At 34.5% G+C, this 16,385-nt stretch overlaps 1 protein-coding gene across 2 annotated transcripts in view; it reads left to right on the forward strand.

Annotated features, from left to right (window-relative positions):
- zmiz1a (zinc finger, MIZ-type containing 1a) overlaps positions 1–16,385 on the forward strand; it is a 308,608-nt gene that overhangs the window by 70,826 nt on the left and 221,397 nt on the right. The window lies entirely within an intron of this gene.

Here is a 16,385-nt window from a genome sequence, read left to right on the forward strand (position 1 = left end):
TTTTCTTTCTGGGTTAGACCTAGAAGTTGAACTATGCTTTCACCCGTCTCTGCCCGGTGCCAATACTTTTGCCATGTGTAGAGGCTTTAGAATGGTTGCTGATGCTTTAAGGGAAGACAGACACACCAATATTTGGATTCTGCCATTTATTCTACAAAACAAGCAGTAAGGGGCAGTGATGGGTCGTTCTTGAACGATTCGTTTATTTTGAACGAATCTTTAATGTGACTCGGGAAGAACGAGTCATCTCGTGGGAGGGATTCGTTCAGTCGCGCAAGCACATTTGCGCAACTTCTTATAGTTTCTGTATTGGAATTGATTCACCTGTTTTGAGTCTTCGGGTTTTTCGAGTCGTTCGTTCATCACATGACAGCCCCATAAGCTTAACCAACTCAGTCTGAGCCGGAAACAGAATTGATTAATTCATCTCTCGAGTCTTCGGGTTCGAGTCGTTCGTTCATCACGTGACAGCCCCATAAGCTCAGCTCAACAGAGTCACGCTGCAGACTGAGCCGGAAAGATAATTGAACGAAATGACTCGAAAAATGATTCGTTCATTTTGTTGAATGAGACTCAAAGATCCGAGTCAGTAAAATGATCCGAACTTCCCATCACTAGTAAGGGGCACAGTCAGCACACGCAGCGTCAGGCGCTTTCTCAGTCTCCTATAGCAAGCCAAACAATATGCTAATGAGGCTGGATCTCCGTTAAACCAAACACTTTTAAAATCCATTTCTGCCGACAGAGCATCAAAATACTGTACATTAATAACTATATTACGTGATATTTCCATTTTCAGACAGAAAACACTAATTCAAAACTTGTCAGCTTACACGAGAGACGGAGAGTATTGAGAAGCGCCTTACCTGCAAAAGCGTCATCAAACATTTGCCAGGAGTCTGCTGTACACTGCATGTGCATCCTAAGGGTGTTACATCAATTAAAGCCCCGGCAAACAGGGACTATATACAATGATTGCATTCACATTAAACAAAATTCACATTTAAAACAGAAGAATTTCAGTATATAAAAAAAAATAGTTTTGAGAATGTTCACAAAAATATAAAACATAATAAACTAACTCAGCCACACATGCAGACATGGCTCTGACGTGCGGGGTAGGCTACTAGACGCGTGTTTGTGGATGCCGCCACCGTCTTTTTCTAGAGCTTTTTTCCATTTAGTGTAACCGTGTTTGGTGAATATGTCCTCGCGGTCCGAACTGGAAACACTACATTTGCGGCAGGCAAAGCATCACGGACAACAAAATATTCAAGCCATGGTCGAGACTGATACCAGCTTGCACTAAAACATCTGAGTGTCTTTCCGAATGCACGCTTGGTATAATTAATTAAAATGGGCTGGGATGGGCTATCCATATTTAAGTCAGGCAGACCGGACTGTATATTGTGTTGAAGGCAGAGGTTTGGAGTACCCGACACGGGCACATAGCTGGAGGATTGTGTAGGTTTATCTAGTTCTTTTGGAGTGTCAGTTCCTGACGTGGGTGCGCTGTACTCCGTGTTGGTAGCAGCGGTGCTGGGCTCAACCGTGGAGCCTGCAGCTTGCGGAGGGACAGAGGTTGAAGATGTCTACTTTTTATTAAGCCACCTATGCATAGCCTTTGGTGTTACCAACCAGAAAATAAAAGAAGAATGGAACGTATATGCTGCTTTAATTGAAGAATGCAGTCAACAGGTTCAAAACGTGCTGCAAAATGTGCGGCGAAGTGAACTGTGAGCAGCACGGTGCCTGTCTAATTGGAAAGCAACTCAGTTTTGAAAATTAAATGTTATTTTTCTCCAGAGTTTTTATTGGACAGACAGAGCATTTCGCAGGGTGGGCACGGCTTGTCTTTGGGGGTTTGGGCAGTGCCCATGGTCACGCCTCTGATTCCATTGATTTTATTTTCCATTTGTACTATTCATGAATCTGGTAGGATCTTCTGCAGAGGTGTAGGAGACTGGAATGAGACAGTATGTATATGTTGTGGTCTAGTAACCACAAGACTTTAATTTTATACTGCAGCTTCATAGGATCAGTAGCTCTGTAGCAGGTCGCAAGGGTATTTACATTAATATGCATGTAAGTCTTTTTAGGCTTGTGATTGTTATGATATGATCCAAACGGAAAGAAAGTTGATTTTGAAAATATTTTGTTTCTGTTTATATGGTGTGATGGACACTATTCTGTGCTGCCCCAACACAGGACAAAGAACAAATAAAAACAAACCCAAGCTGCCCATATTAGGTTTGACCGATAAATGCTAATTTATTCTCCTCAAACTCACCGATATTGGATCTCTGACCACATTTCATCTCTACCAGTTCAGCTCTTGTACCTTCTCTCCTCTGTACTCCAAAGCTGAATAGGACCATTAGCATTTAAGTCCCATCCATGGTTAACTTTAGAACAACTTGGGTCTACCATACCAACACTTCCTTTAGTGTCACAACTTAAGATATTCTTGCATCTCCGAGCCTAAATTATAAATGAAACAATGAAGTGCCCTTGGTGACTCATATGCTACCTGCATTCTTTAATGTGCAACAGGTGGGTACCCTTTTGTTGCTATCAATTCTTCGTGCCCAATGCCTGTGTTTTTGTGACTTCTTTCTCACTTCAGTACTAAGCAATTATGCCCATTGCCTTGTTTAAACAACTGAATCATTTTGCTGCCTTGTGTCTATTTAATCACATTCACACATGGAGAAACCATTTTGTGTTATGTGTCAGATTATGTCTTTTCCTCTCAGAGCAAACATATATCTTGCATATAACATATTTAAAAGACCTTACATTTATTAGATAGAGCAGAGTAAATCTGTATTTAAAGTTATCAAAGAATAGTTGTCATTCCTCATTTGCAGCTAAGTGAAGTTGCCTCCCCATATCTCAATGTAGATATTTATGGATTTCTTTTACAGGGCTTCACTCTAGACATAGTCCCTCACTCTCTTGATATAGACTTATAATTCTTTTGTTATCATTGGTAAAATTCAGCAGTGTTAAAATATGATATAGTAAAATAACATTAAATCAAGTTTCTGGGTCGAAATTAATAGACAAATCTATGTTACATTTATATTCCCAAGTGTTTGTGTAATGTGATAATCAGATACTGAGTAGAAAGTTAATTTTCTCACGCATCTGCCTTACTTATGTTTGTTTGTTCCTTTTCATTTAATTCATCAATGAGCATTCTTTGCTTTGCTTAGTTTGACTAACTTTTCATTAAACAAGAGGACTCCCAGTAGTATTCATCATACTTGAGTTACCCGTTGCATCTCCCTGTCTTCTGTGTAAACTGCCTTTGACTGTATATTGACTTCTCATTTAAACGTTGATGATAATCTGAATGAGCGATAAACACAAATGTCTAGTCATTGTAATGTTGTGTTGCGCTTTTTATTTTAAAGGTGTTGGGAAAGCAGATAATACAATCTGAAAAAATATTTTGGTAAGCTAAATGGCAGTCCATTTATGCAACCAGAATGATATTAAGTTCTGTGCCATTCATTTTTACTGATATTTTTTATCTGGTCTGTTTAAGCTCGCTTGGCTGCTTTTAAGTGATTAATTATCACAGTTAAATACATTTTGCAAATGGCATGATGTCTGTATGATTCCAGGATTCCAGTGATCATGTAGGCAAGTTGTTGTCTGATGCATTTAAAGTGAGTGGTAAGGGAGGCTTGGTTTGCCTTATTTTTTTTCCAGATGGATCAGTTGAAAAGCACGCTCAAGTATAGAAACACCTTTGTGTGTTAAAGTGAAAGATAAGTGTAAAACTGCTGTGCACTGTAAGCTACCTTGTCCATTAGTTTCACAGGAAGCCAGGGTCTGTAATGAGAGTATCAGACAGGAGCTAACCCTGTAAGGGAAGCCTTAGGATTTGTATATATATGTATAAAAACAAGTGTATTTATGTTAATCAGCTAAATGATAACACAATATGTAGCTGGTAAATCTGTGGCTGTATTATCACATGGTTTTGGATTAGCTTAACAATATCAATGATTCTGTGGGACGAGGAGCGCATAACTGAAGCCAAGTCATCAAAAAGGCAGGTCATTACAGCAGAAAGTGAAACTGTGCATTTGAAAAAGAAATGATTTGAGCAATAGGCTGCAGAAGAAAATGACACTGATGTGGAGGATCCAAAATCCATTAATCTGTGCATAAAAAAGCTAATAAAACATGATAAAATAAACACAAAAAAAAATTTGTTTAGTAGGTACATATATAAATGTTGTAATTTGTGTATATTAGAGATTTAAAAGGCTTTAAATGTTGGTGTTACTGCAGTTCTCCACAGTGATGTACATATTCAGTAGAAGTATTCAAGTACTGTACATATGCTGTATGAAGTTCAAACAGCTGATTTCAGCACCTAGGAAACTACTGTATGTCATCAGTCATGGTAAGTATGCTGTACATATTCAGTTTTATATGCTAAATGTTTTTGTTTTTTTATTATTGTACTGTGCCTATTCAAATAACAGCAGTGTACATGTTTAACACTGTTATGCAGTATTTTTCACTGAAAATCATTTGAAATACAGCTGTTTGGCATGTTAAATTTGTGTGATTTTTATACTCGTATAGTACTGTGAACTATGTATAATGTTGCAATTAAGGCTAGTCCTTCAATTTGTAACCCCATTGTAAGCAGAGGTATACCTATATCCTTATACATATAGTGCTTGTAAAAAGTATTGGGCCCTTCATTCTTGAAAGTGTTGAAGTTGATTATAACATGGTATCCTTCCACATGGCCCCAGTACCTTATGTGTGGCTTTTTGAAACCAGTAGTTCCTTTTATGTCTACAGAGGCATGTGTTTTAGGTCAAATGGCCACCTGAGGGATTGTATGTGTGTGTACTTGAATGCTTGTTACTGATCTCACGTGACCTGTAATGAAATAAGTAAGTCTGAAGAACGAATTACATTTTTTGCTATCTCATTATTTATGGAAAGATAAGTCAAGCAAGTGCTGGAGAACTTACAAATGGCTCCACGTATCAGTCTACTGCAGCTCTAAGAAGATGTAGTGTGGTAGGATTCTGCCTTGTAGCAATCAGTTACCAAATAAGCTATAAATTCATCTAAGATAAACATGTGAATAGGACAAAATTACCATATAGAGCTTTCTACCCGTTTGCTTATATTTTATAGATTTTACATTATGTTTGGGTAGCTAGCATCAGCAACACATTGTATGCCAGTAAAGATACAGTATAACATGAACCCAATATTGTCTTTTATAAGCCCTCCTCCATCAGTAGTACAAGCTATTTAGTTCATAATTAGCAATCTGTCCCTGCGCAAGAAAGTAGGTTTTGTCGGAAAGTGTTGTCTTTATTGAAACTAAGCTTGACGATCAGTATTTAATGAGAAGCAGGTTGAGGTAAGCTACTTTTTCTAATTATTTGTTTATCTTTTTCTATTACTTTTAAGAACATTAAATGACTCAACAGCCCTCTCTCTCTGTTAGGATCCTTTTCTGAATCACTCTGGATACTGTAGATTAATCCAAGTTTCGTTTTAAACTGGCTCAACAGGTTTTTATTCTTTTTTAAATACTAAATGAAATTTTGTTTTTGACATGCTAATGAATTTCTACAAAGGAGTCTTTGCTGACATAGTACTTTCGTCATATTTAATGTGTAACTGTTGCCAGAGAGGCTAACAAAACTCAGATCCTTGTCTTAAAAGTAGTCTTTTGAGCCTGTTATATTGCCACTTACTTAAGAGAAATGAAACCAGCTCAAGCTTGTGGAGTTTTTTTGCACTAAGGCAAAGGCCCACTTATGTGTAGTTTCTTGATTTCATAGTTAGTGCTTGTTTTTTTGTTTGTTTATTTTTTTTCTCCCCTATAGTTTAACCTGGTGGAATTTTGTTAGTGTAAGTGAAGCCTATTGCTAACATATATTACCCAAGAAAGACATTTATTTTGTCAAGTATTTTGGAAGCAGTTATTTTAATACTATTTAAAATATACACAATGGAGTAGTAGGCCAATCGTTTTTTTTTATATGGTACTTTCTGTGACAGAATGGTGCCCAGTCCAGGGCTGTTTCTTGCCTTGTGTGCCTAGAGTTGTCAGGATTGGTTATAGATCCCAAGGCAAGGTAGCAGTTATCTTGGAAAAAGAAAATTGTAAATAATCTTTTTGAAAGTTTTAATAATAAGTGTGTTTCAGAACACACACACACATATTGCATGTAAATTATACAATATACAGGTATATTGTAATAAAATGATTCAGAAGATGATCAACCCAAAGCAAAATCAGGAGTGGTCTTCCCTAGACTTTCTCGTGTATTCAGATATGGAGATGGATATTTGTGCAAGACAATGATTATATTTTTATATTATGTACATTAAAGAGCTATCAACAACAAATCAAATAATTAATAATATATTAAACAATTATAATAAAAGTAGAATAAAGTTGAATAAATTGGACTCTGCAGCTGCATGAATAAAAAGTAAGTACCACTTCCGGTTAACCGAAATGGCCCAAATATTGATAGAAATCTATGTTTTGTACCTAATACTTGTATGCAAAATTTGGTTGACCTAAGTGAAAGCATACTCAAATTATTGTGTTTACACACACAAAAAGAGACACATAGACATAATTCCAAAAATGGTATTTTCGGACTCAGGGAGGACTAAAGTGTCGAGATTCATCAAAATCTCGACATTTAATTTTTGGACGATTGCAATACTTTCCCTATGCGAGAAAGTAAAAAAGACAAAACATATCTCATAATTCTATAACATAAAGGGAAAATGTACATAAGGTGAAAAATCAGTCACAAACATGAATATAATATGTTGATTCAGTTATATAAATACAACAAATATTGAAAGGAATTGAAAACAAGCACCAACATACATAAATATTAAACTATATTTTCAATGCACATACACAAACACATATGAAAAAATGTATATAATAAGGCTTCAATTACTTAAAGTCTGTAGGGCTTGTTTGAAACTGGTTGTAGAGTAGTAGAGGGAGAGTTTAAGCATCTTTATTAAATTGTGCAAGTATGTAGTTAAATTGTAGCAGTTATCCTGTTAAGGTTATGTTACATTACACCACTTTTCCACCAATTTACAGTCGCAGCCTACATTTACATAACCGTAGCGAGTCGGAGTCATTTGATGGCATGCTTCCAGGAATCTTGTCACCTAATGTGACATGTCCAGTGACTCGCACCCACTAGTCTGCAACTTGCTCCGATAAAATCAAAAAGGTTTGGTATTGGCTTTAGTCATAGGGGAAAGCTCTGTGTGCAGTTCTGGGCAAATTCATCTAATTTTGGATTTCATATAATGAAATCCAACTGGAATGCTGTCTTATGAAGTAGTGTTCATTATACCTCCACTAATACACTGATTAATAAAACTATATAATTAGGCTATATCTCTAGTTTCCAAAATGTAATTTGGATGATGTGGCAGGTAAAGTCTGTAGAATCTAGAACAAAAGTACAAAAATAGAAATATGTAAGTCTATAAATTGTGTTACTCTTTGTAATAGTGAGCTGACAAATGAAATTGTTGCTGGGAGGATTTCATATGTCTTGTATTTTAGGTAATAATTACAATCTGCATACGTGGTTACTAACTGTAAAAATATTTAGTAAGTTTAGGATCAAAAAGATGAATACTTGTTAATGATCTCTTCAATTAAACTTTTGATTTGTGGAGTTGGATTCCATTTTAGAATAGCGTATCATGTTCTCTCTTTTAATTGTTTTCAACTGTCTTCACTACTATGACACACACTTATCTGCTTGTCTTATGGCGATAGTTTTATCTTTTTTATTCGAGTAAATAGTTTGGTTGTCATTTAATAACATTATAATAATGTTGATTTAAAGGGGGGTGCCCTGTGCATGTAAGAGCAGCTATCTTTAAAGAAGTATTTTAGTTTTATGTTTTCTAAAAAAAAAAAAAAAATCAAACAACTCAAGTCTTTTGTAAGAAGGAATATGTAATTTTCTGACAGTTGTCTATTTTTGGCTTCTGGACCAAATTTTGTTTTTGTTCACTGACGACCCCTGGCAGAATTTTGCCCTGTGAGATTTAAACTAGATGTGGTATCAATGTGTACTGTATGGGGTACAGCTCCCCCAAGGAGGTTTGAGTGTGATGATAAAAAATATACTGTTTTCCCCTTGGTATAATGAGTGTGATGCTAAATGAAATTTAATATTGAAGAGCAGGCAGGGGTTCCTTTTGGTGTAACAAGCACTATGGTAAATGTGCAAACTCCTGTCAATAATGAATAATCCACTGCATCCACTGAACAGTGTCATTTCCAGGCAGAGGAGTAGCTTCAGTGACAGACTTTTGTCACTGTCTTGCTCCACTGACAGACTGAAGAGATCGTTCCTCCCCCACACTATGCGACTCTTCAATTCCATCCGGGGGAGTAAATGCTAACATTACTCAAAGTTATTGTCTGCTTTTACATGCATTTTTATTACTATTTAATTTAATATTGTTTTTTGTATCCGTATACTGCTGCTGGATTATGTGAATTTCCCCTTGGGATTAATAAAGTATCTTATCTATCTATCTATCTATCTATGTATCTATCTATCTATCTAAATGTATATTTTGGTGTATGTAGAGCACATTTTCAGTGGGTTTGAAGAGTATTAATGCATGAGCTGCTCATGTTGTAACGTTTAGGTGACTTTGGGACTTAGTTAACTAACTTAAAAGTAATAGCATTTTACATTTTCTAGTTACTTCATCAAAGAGCCAGTTTTTTAATTTTTGTTAATAAATATTTTTCTGGCAATGAGTCATATTCAGAATTAATAGGGCTAAAAGTATCCAGTTACATGCATTAGTAGAATAAAATTAAATGTGATTTTTAACAGTGCTGTTCAATGTCATATTGTTAAAAATAAACACACATAGGCTTTTGGTGGCTTAATAGCTTTCATAAAAAGCAGAATTAAATTCCAGTTATGTAAAAACGATGTTGGTTAATGCCCTGTTGTAGTTGTTCGTTGGTTGTGAAGAGTCTGAGACTCATTGTAGTTCTGATCTGTTAAGCATAACATTTTTGAAAGAAATATTCAATAGAGATTTGAAATCTTTGTGAAAGTCTCAAAGTAAAATAGCTCGTTGCTATGGACCATGATGGAAAGCAGGTCTGTAACTTTGCAGGTAAATTACAGTGTAGAAGAAATACTGGAACATATATATATATATATACATGTTTTGCAGATAATGCATCCATGAGGTTGTTTCTAGTGTAATGTACTGAGTATGTATGTTTTTCCTCTGTGGTTACAGAGCATCACTTGTACACTGTAGCTCCTTTCTAGATTAGTGATAAAAAAATAAAATTGTTCCTTTTGTGAGCAAATTTATTTATCTTTTTAATGTATCCACTTCTGTTTTGGTAGTTTTAGTTGTTAACAACAAATGACACAATATTTCAAACAAATTCAGACAGATCTCTTAAAAAACAGGCTTTTTGTAAATGCAAACCTCTTGGAATACATTGATTTTTACAATAATCAGTAAGATCAGTATGCACAGAAAGACTAGTCTTCCATTTAGCTAACTCTGGCAATTTTGTAGGGAATGCCTTTAGATGATAAAGGAAAATAACTGAAGTTGCAATTTCACAACCTAAGAGTTCTTCAGTGTTATTATCAGAATGATTCCTTGTGAGATCTGTTATAGTACCCTATACTGTATCTCTAAAATGTGTTAAGTGAGTAAGAGGATTTATGTTCTCTTTTTAGAACCTTGTACTGATTATAAAAAACAACAATATAATATATGTTAAATTGCATTTTCATTTGCTTTTTTGGAACAGTCTAGACAAGAACAGGCCATTCAGCCCAGCAACGCTCACCAGTCCTATCTGCTTAATTCATCCAAAATAACAGCAGGTCAAGGTTTAAAGGTCCCTAAAATTTTACTGTCTGCCATACTACATGGCAACTTGTTCCATATGTCTATGGTTCTCTGTGTGGAAAAAAGACCTCCTAATGTTTCTTCAAAATTTACTCTCAACAAGTTTCCAACTCTGTCTCCATTTTCTTACTGAATTCATTTTAAAGTAATAGTCTAAATCCGCTGTACTATTCCCCATCATAATTTTAAACACTTCAGCCGTGTTTCCTCTTAATCTACTTTTGCTTAAACTGAAAAGGCTTAGCTGTTTTTAATCTTTTTTTATAACCCATCTCCCTGTAGCTCAGGAATCAGCCTAGTTGCCCTTCTCTGGGATGCATAGTCTCTCTATTTGTTTATGATGCTACACTTTGTTGAAAGTGCTATATAAAAATACAGATTGATAAATTGCATGTAGACCTACAAAAAGCCTGTAGACATCTAGGCATCAAATCATATTTTGAAAAGAACTGAGATGTTAAGGACAAGGACCACTGTAGCTGCATGCATTCATACTAACCTGCCTTATAAGTAGAGGTTAATCCATATATCTAATTGAATGCTTTATTTATTTGCTCAGAAACTTTTTTTTCTTCTTCAGAGTAAATGAGCCTGTGACAATGCACATTGTAAATTTTGCTGCGCAGAAATTAATTTACCCTTCAATATGCTGTAGTGTTTTCCTGAAAAGTACTTTGAAAGCTGACAGATAGTAGCCTCAAGTAGACATAAATTTGATTGAGAATTGGGTAGCTGTTCTCATGTATTTCAGTCACTTCACTGAATGTTAGTATCCTCACCTAAACTGCTGTTAATTCCAAATGAAAGTTCAAATAAAGAAATAGCAAACAGGTTATGGAGACTGTTTTTCCTTAAACAACAATCCTTCAGTGTAGTTTGTGTTTTTTCAATTTCTTCTAAAAAAAAATCATATATTTTCAGGATCAAATTTAATGTGGATAGAACGGAAGTCTATTAAAATGACAGCAAAGAATGAAATTAAAATTTTGCTGCTACTATAACTTTTCCAAGAGGAGTTTTGGCATCCCTGCTTTAGGAGTTGTTAACATCTTAAGATAATGCTAAGTTAAGAAAATGCTATTTTTAGTCTTAAATTGAACTGTGAGAACCTGTAGAGAGGAAGGACCAAGATACACTGCTGAGTGTCTTAAGATCTCTTCTGTATTGTCCTGCATTAGAAAATATATTGATTAATTTTTGACAGTTTAGAGAGTAGAGGCCCTAAGGCTCCAGAGATATTTAGATAAGCCCACCCTATTACTTTGTTGACTCTAGATGTTTCCTTAAGCACAAAGTAATGCCATTAAGTATACTCAGTTATGAAGAAAAGCTTTATGTCTTAAGATTGAGAATCAGAACTTTAATTTCAAGCACTTGGCAGCACAACTCTTCATAAGGTACACTTTAAAAATGTGACGTTTACAGAGCAAATCAATTGCTTTATAGGAAATCAGGTAAGTGTACACAGCGTGAAGCAAATTACCTGCATTAGCATAGCAAAATGCTGCATAATTTGCAGTTACTGCTATGCAGATCTTATTTGAAAGCAGCAGCAGTCACTAATTACTCGGGATCTATTTTACAGAAACTGTACGATTCAACTGCAAGCAAGGGCATACAGAAGAAAGCTAAAAAGACAGTGATGAATAATTGGAAAATAAGTGAGACTTTTAGGTCTTGGACTTTAATAGCTTTGAAAGTTAATGCAGGGCAGATTCATGAACTGCCAAAATAATAATTTTTGGTAGACATGTACGTAACTTATTTATTTATTAACTTGTATATAAATTGTTGCAAGAACTATTTGGTTCGGCTTGCAAATAAATATTGCATTTGTGGTATGTCATCTGCCAAGCACACACAAACTTGTTTTTCCACACTGCAATGCCTTGGCGGCATTGTAATTTTTCCTGTCCTCACACACAACCTAATATTTACATAAACAGGTGTCTGTTTTATTTATAACTCCTATGATCTTACAGTTTAATCTTGAAAACTGCTGCTGTTTTCCTTCCTTATTATTTATCAGACTAGTATTGGAATACACATACAATTCTGTTAAGACATCACTTGACAACCATGTGTAATTGTTAGGGTTGATTTCTAACACCACCCTGGGAAATGCAATGTCTTTAAAAGCATTAGGTCCCTGCTGATTTTGTTTTACAGTACATAGCACACTGTAGTAGTGTAGATGTATGTTATATAAGTAGCTGTTAATTATTAATTGAGGTCTTGTGTTCCATTCCAAGTTATTTTGCCTATATTTTTTTATTTTGCTTGTATTTGATGTCAAACTTAGCGCTTTACTTTACAACAAGAGAAGAATCAAAAACACAAATTTTCAACAACTTTTCAGACACTTGTGAAAAGCATAACGTTTTGAAAAGAGTGCTGCATTATACCTTTAAAATGGATTTCCATAGTGAATATTATTATTTAAAATAATTTGTCATTAAAGTGGATTTGTAAGCAAGTCAACACAATAGATGCCTGGATTTAAATCTATACATCTGCAAAACACTGTGTCACCCTGCTACCTCAAAAACTTGTGGTCTTGCTTTTAAGGATGTTTTAAATGGTGATCCAATTAAAGAGGAAAAGATTTTCTCCCGATTTTTACCTATGCCATCCTTTCTGGATAAAGTGCTAATAGCAATTACAATTTTGTTGCTGTCCTTTTGTAAAGATTTTGATAATGTAACAGTTTGAATTACTTTTTATCTCTTACATCTAGTCATCTACTTATTTGCACATGGCCTGTGGCAGTTAAATTCAGTGAGATTATGTTCTTTATTTTTGTTTAGCTGCTGCTGTTCAAAACTAATACTGCGTATTACAAACTTAAAGACGATTAGCATGTTCTGAATTATGTTCTTTTAAGAAAATGCTATTAACTTGCCTGTTTTCCAGTGACAAGTGCTCACCACAGGTATAAGACCCCAGCTTATTTTGGCTTTACTATCCTGAGAACTTACCCATCCGTTCAATATATGTATTCTTTGGGCTCTTCCTGAACCTTCCAGTATTTCTTACTGTTCAATCTTTTATTGTCTTAACTATTTTTTGACATAGTGGAAAATGATATACATTATATACCAGTGCAATCCTGTGGGGTTTGTACAGAGAGAGTCATATTTTATCATGAAGTTAAACAGAACAGATTTAATGTAGTAAAGCTCATTTAAAAAAAAAAAAGTAAAAATGGTATCTTTCACACCTCATTGTTAGGATTACAAAAATTGTGGTAATGTATTTATAAATATTCTTACATATTTTTATTTCACTCAATAAATATAACAGTCATGCACATTTAGCAGTCAAATACCATCAAGTTAAAATTAGAGGTCTGCATGTATGCTGTACGATAAGGTCTGAGCTGCTGCTTGTAAATTTTATTTGTGTGTAAAATGACAAATACAAGTGAGCTTGTAAAATATACCCCTGTGATGCTTTCAACTTGCATTTGAATTTATATGTCATCTAAAGTGCTTTTACAAGTAACTTATTATTATACTTAAACAAATCAATTTTGTAGTAGCCTTTTTGTATTGTCATTGTGGACTGTTTGCTATGTGAATTTTATTGATTTTTTTTCCCCCTTCTACACTCCCTCTTGGGCAGTGTCTTTGGAGAGAAATATCTTTTAGGAGAGGTTGGAGCTTTCCTCCTTTTTTTTCCCTTATAGTTTGTTTTGGAAAAGTAGCCACAGTCTAGGGGAAAAGTAGTTGGGAGAGATCTCCCTCTGAAAACAAAATTATACTTTGTGGTTACAGCATTATAGAGAGCATTAGCCGTGCTCTATCGACCAAAACATCAGCTCACAAGCTTTAAGATCCAAAGGGGGAGAAAATATCTCTGCGGATGGGGAAGGCATTCACTCGTAGCATTTGCTTGTACTGCTACTTCTAATAATACATCCCTTGTTTAAACATGAAATGCAAGCTGTGTGCCTTACAGTTTTTCTTTTTGCAATCGAGCTACTGTATATTGTACTGGGCTAATTTGCTTCATGTATACATGTTGATTAATACTTATTTTGTTTTATAATTTTCCACATTGGAACAAAATGAGGAAACCTTGTATATAACGTAAAACATAACACAGAGGTATAAAACTATAAGGAAAAAAAATTCCTGTAAGGCAACTAAAGCATTCTTGGTTTTACATTTAGAATTGTTTACAAAAGTGGAGTGGAAGATCCTTCCTGTTACTGCATGTTACAGGACTTGCAATGAATGCAGTGTAATGGGGAGGACATAAAGATCTTTGCTTCATAGTAAGTGTCAGGTTGACTCTCTCTGTATATTCCTTCTCATGTCATTATTTAATTAAAAAAATATTAGACAGCCATTGACCATCCCTTTGGGACACTCCAACACAAATCATAACAAAAAATGATTCAGAACAAGAATATGTTTGTGACAAATATGAGTACTACTTTTTGGAATAAGAAGGCCTTTAAGTAATGACTAAGATCATTGTTTGTATGTGTGTAGGTAGGCCAGCCTATGACATAATTAGAGGGTGATGAAAAAAATCTCTATATCATAATATACAGTAAGTAATCTTATATGGAGTGATGAAATGGAATATTACCCGAATAGGAAAATAGTAGTCTGGTCTGGTTTAAGGGTGCTTTAGAAAAGTGGTGTGCTTGTAGAGTCCTCCAAAATATTTAAGGATCATTCCACTGTCCAAAGATATAGAGGTTAAGTAAATTGGTGATGCTAAAGTGGCTTTAGAGTGTGTTTGGTGTGTGTGTTTGCCCTGTGTTGGACTAGTGCTTTGTTCCTGCCTTGCTCCCTAGGCTATCTGGGATAGGGTCCAGTCCCCTCCTGCGACCCCGCTCTTGATTAAACAGTATAGAAAATAATGAAGATGCTAAATGCAGTTTTGCTGAAAATAAATGAGCATGTGAACTATATTTATAACATTGCTTACTAAAATTTACATTCTTTACTTATCATTCACAGATGTCATTCAGAAAAGTAACAGATTTTACTTAATTAGCAGAAACAGTTGATAATATATAAAATGATACTAGGCTGTGATCGGGATATACTATCTCCAAGTGTTTTGTTTTTTTTTTTTTTTTGCTTGTTCTAACTAATGCATTTATAGATGAGGTTAGATTGTAAATTGAGTTACTGAATAGTATTGATGGTACAATGAAGCAAAGTTAGGAGAGATCTGTTCTGTTGTCGTCATTCTGCATAAATTGGAAAATTTGAATGTCTTGCAGGTCTACAAACAGAGCTGTGCAAATGTAATTATGTGTCCTGCTGGCATTATCTTAGAGAATGCTGATTAGTCACTGAAGTAAATGAGCTTAGAAGTAAATTGTTTGGTGCTGTGTTGCAGTGCGCATAAAGTTTGTGCTGCCACTAAAATCATTTTTGAAATCTTTCATGTTTAGGTTGTGCTTTTTTAAATGAAGAACTTGGAATTTAAAATAGCTTAATATATAGAGTAAACAGACTATCATTATGCACTTTAGGAGTACTGTTTACAACAAGAAATATAAACGTTACTTAATATTTTTATAGAAATTGTACCATAATTCTTAGTTTTAAGTGACTAGTCAATTTGACTTGCTATAATCATGGTAAAGTTTATTATATTTGTGGTGCATTACTATTATTTGGTCATAAATTTTTTGTAAATGTTTTGATTTGTTATTGTTCAAGTCTTTCTCTAGGCTGCATGTTAATTTGATGTTAATCTCTTTAATTCTTATTTACAGTATATGGCATGGTACAATTCATAGATATATTTGCACGGTCAATTCATGAACTACATAGATCAGCTGTTAATGTTTTTAATTGCAAAAATATGCAACCTTTCAAAAATGATTTTTTCATTGCCTTTTTTGTCTCTTGAAAAATGTATAACTATATAGTTAAAGATATTTTTAGTCATTACTGTAATTGTGATTTTTCCTTTAGAATATTTTCTTGTTCTGCTGGCCAGTGAGTGTTTTTTCCTTCATTTTTCATATTTGCTTCTCTATCCAACTATTTTGAAAGCTCTTCAGATTGAAAAGTAATTTAATTGAAGGATATACATATCCCATTATTATTCTAAATGCAGTGCAAGTCTCTAAATCTAAGTCTAAGTCACTAAGTCTGTTCAACTAAATTCTATTAAATAAAACAATTTGGTGCTGTTGCATTTTAGTGCTACCTGTGTAAGGAATGGTGTGCACCTGTATTTACGTTTTTGTTTCAACATATGATTTTCAAAAATGTGTACATGCAGTATTTTTAGAAAGTGAAATGTTTATGTTTATATTTATAGAGGGAATTAAGTCAAAAAATAGAAACAGAAAACCGATGACAATTTGTGAAGGTGTTAATTACAACATTATGATAACAACATGTTATTAATGCAGTATCTCCCTAACCTCAGTTATATTT

The sequence above is a fragment of the Polypterus senegalus genome, chromosome 1, assembly GCF_016835505.1.
Source record: "Polypterus senegalus isolate Bchr_013 chromosome 1, ASM1683550v1, whole genome shotgun sequence".
Classification (NCBI taxonomy): Eukaryota; Metazoa; Chordata; class Cladistia; order Polypteriformes; family Polypteridae; genus Polypterus; species Polypterus senegalus.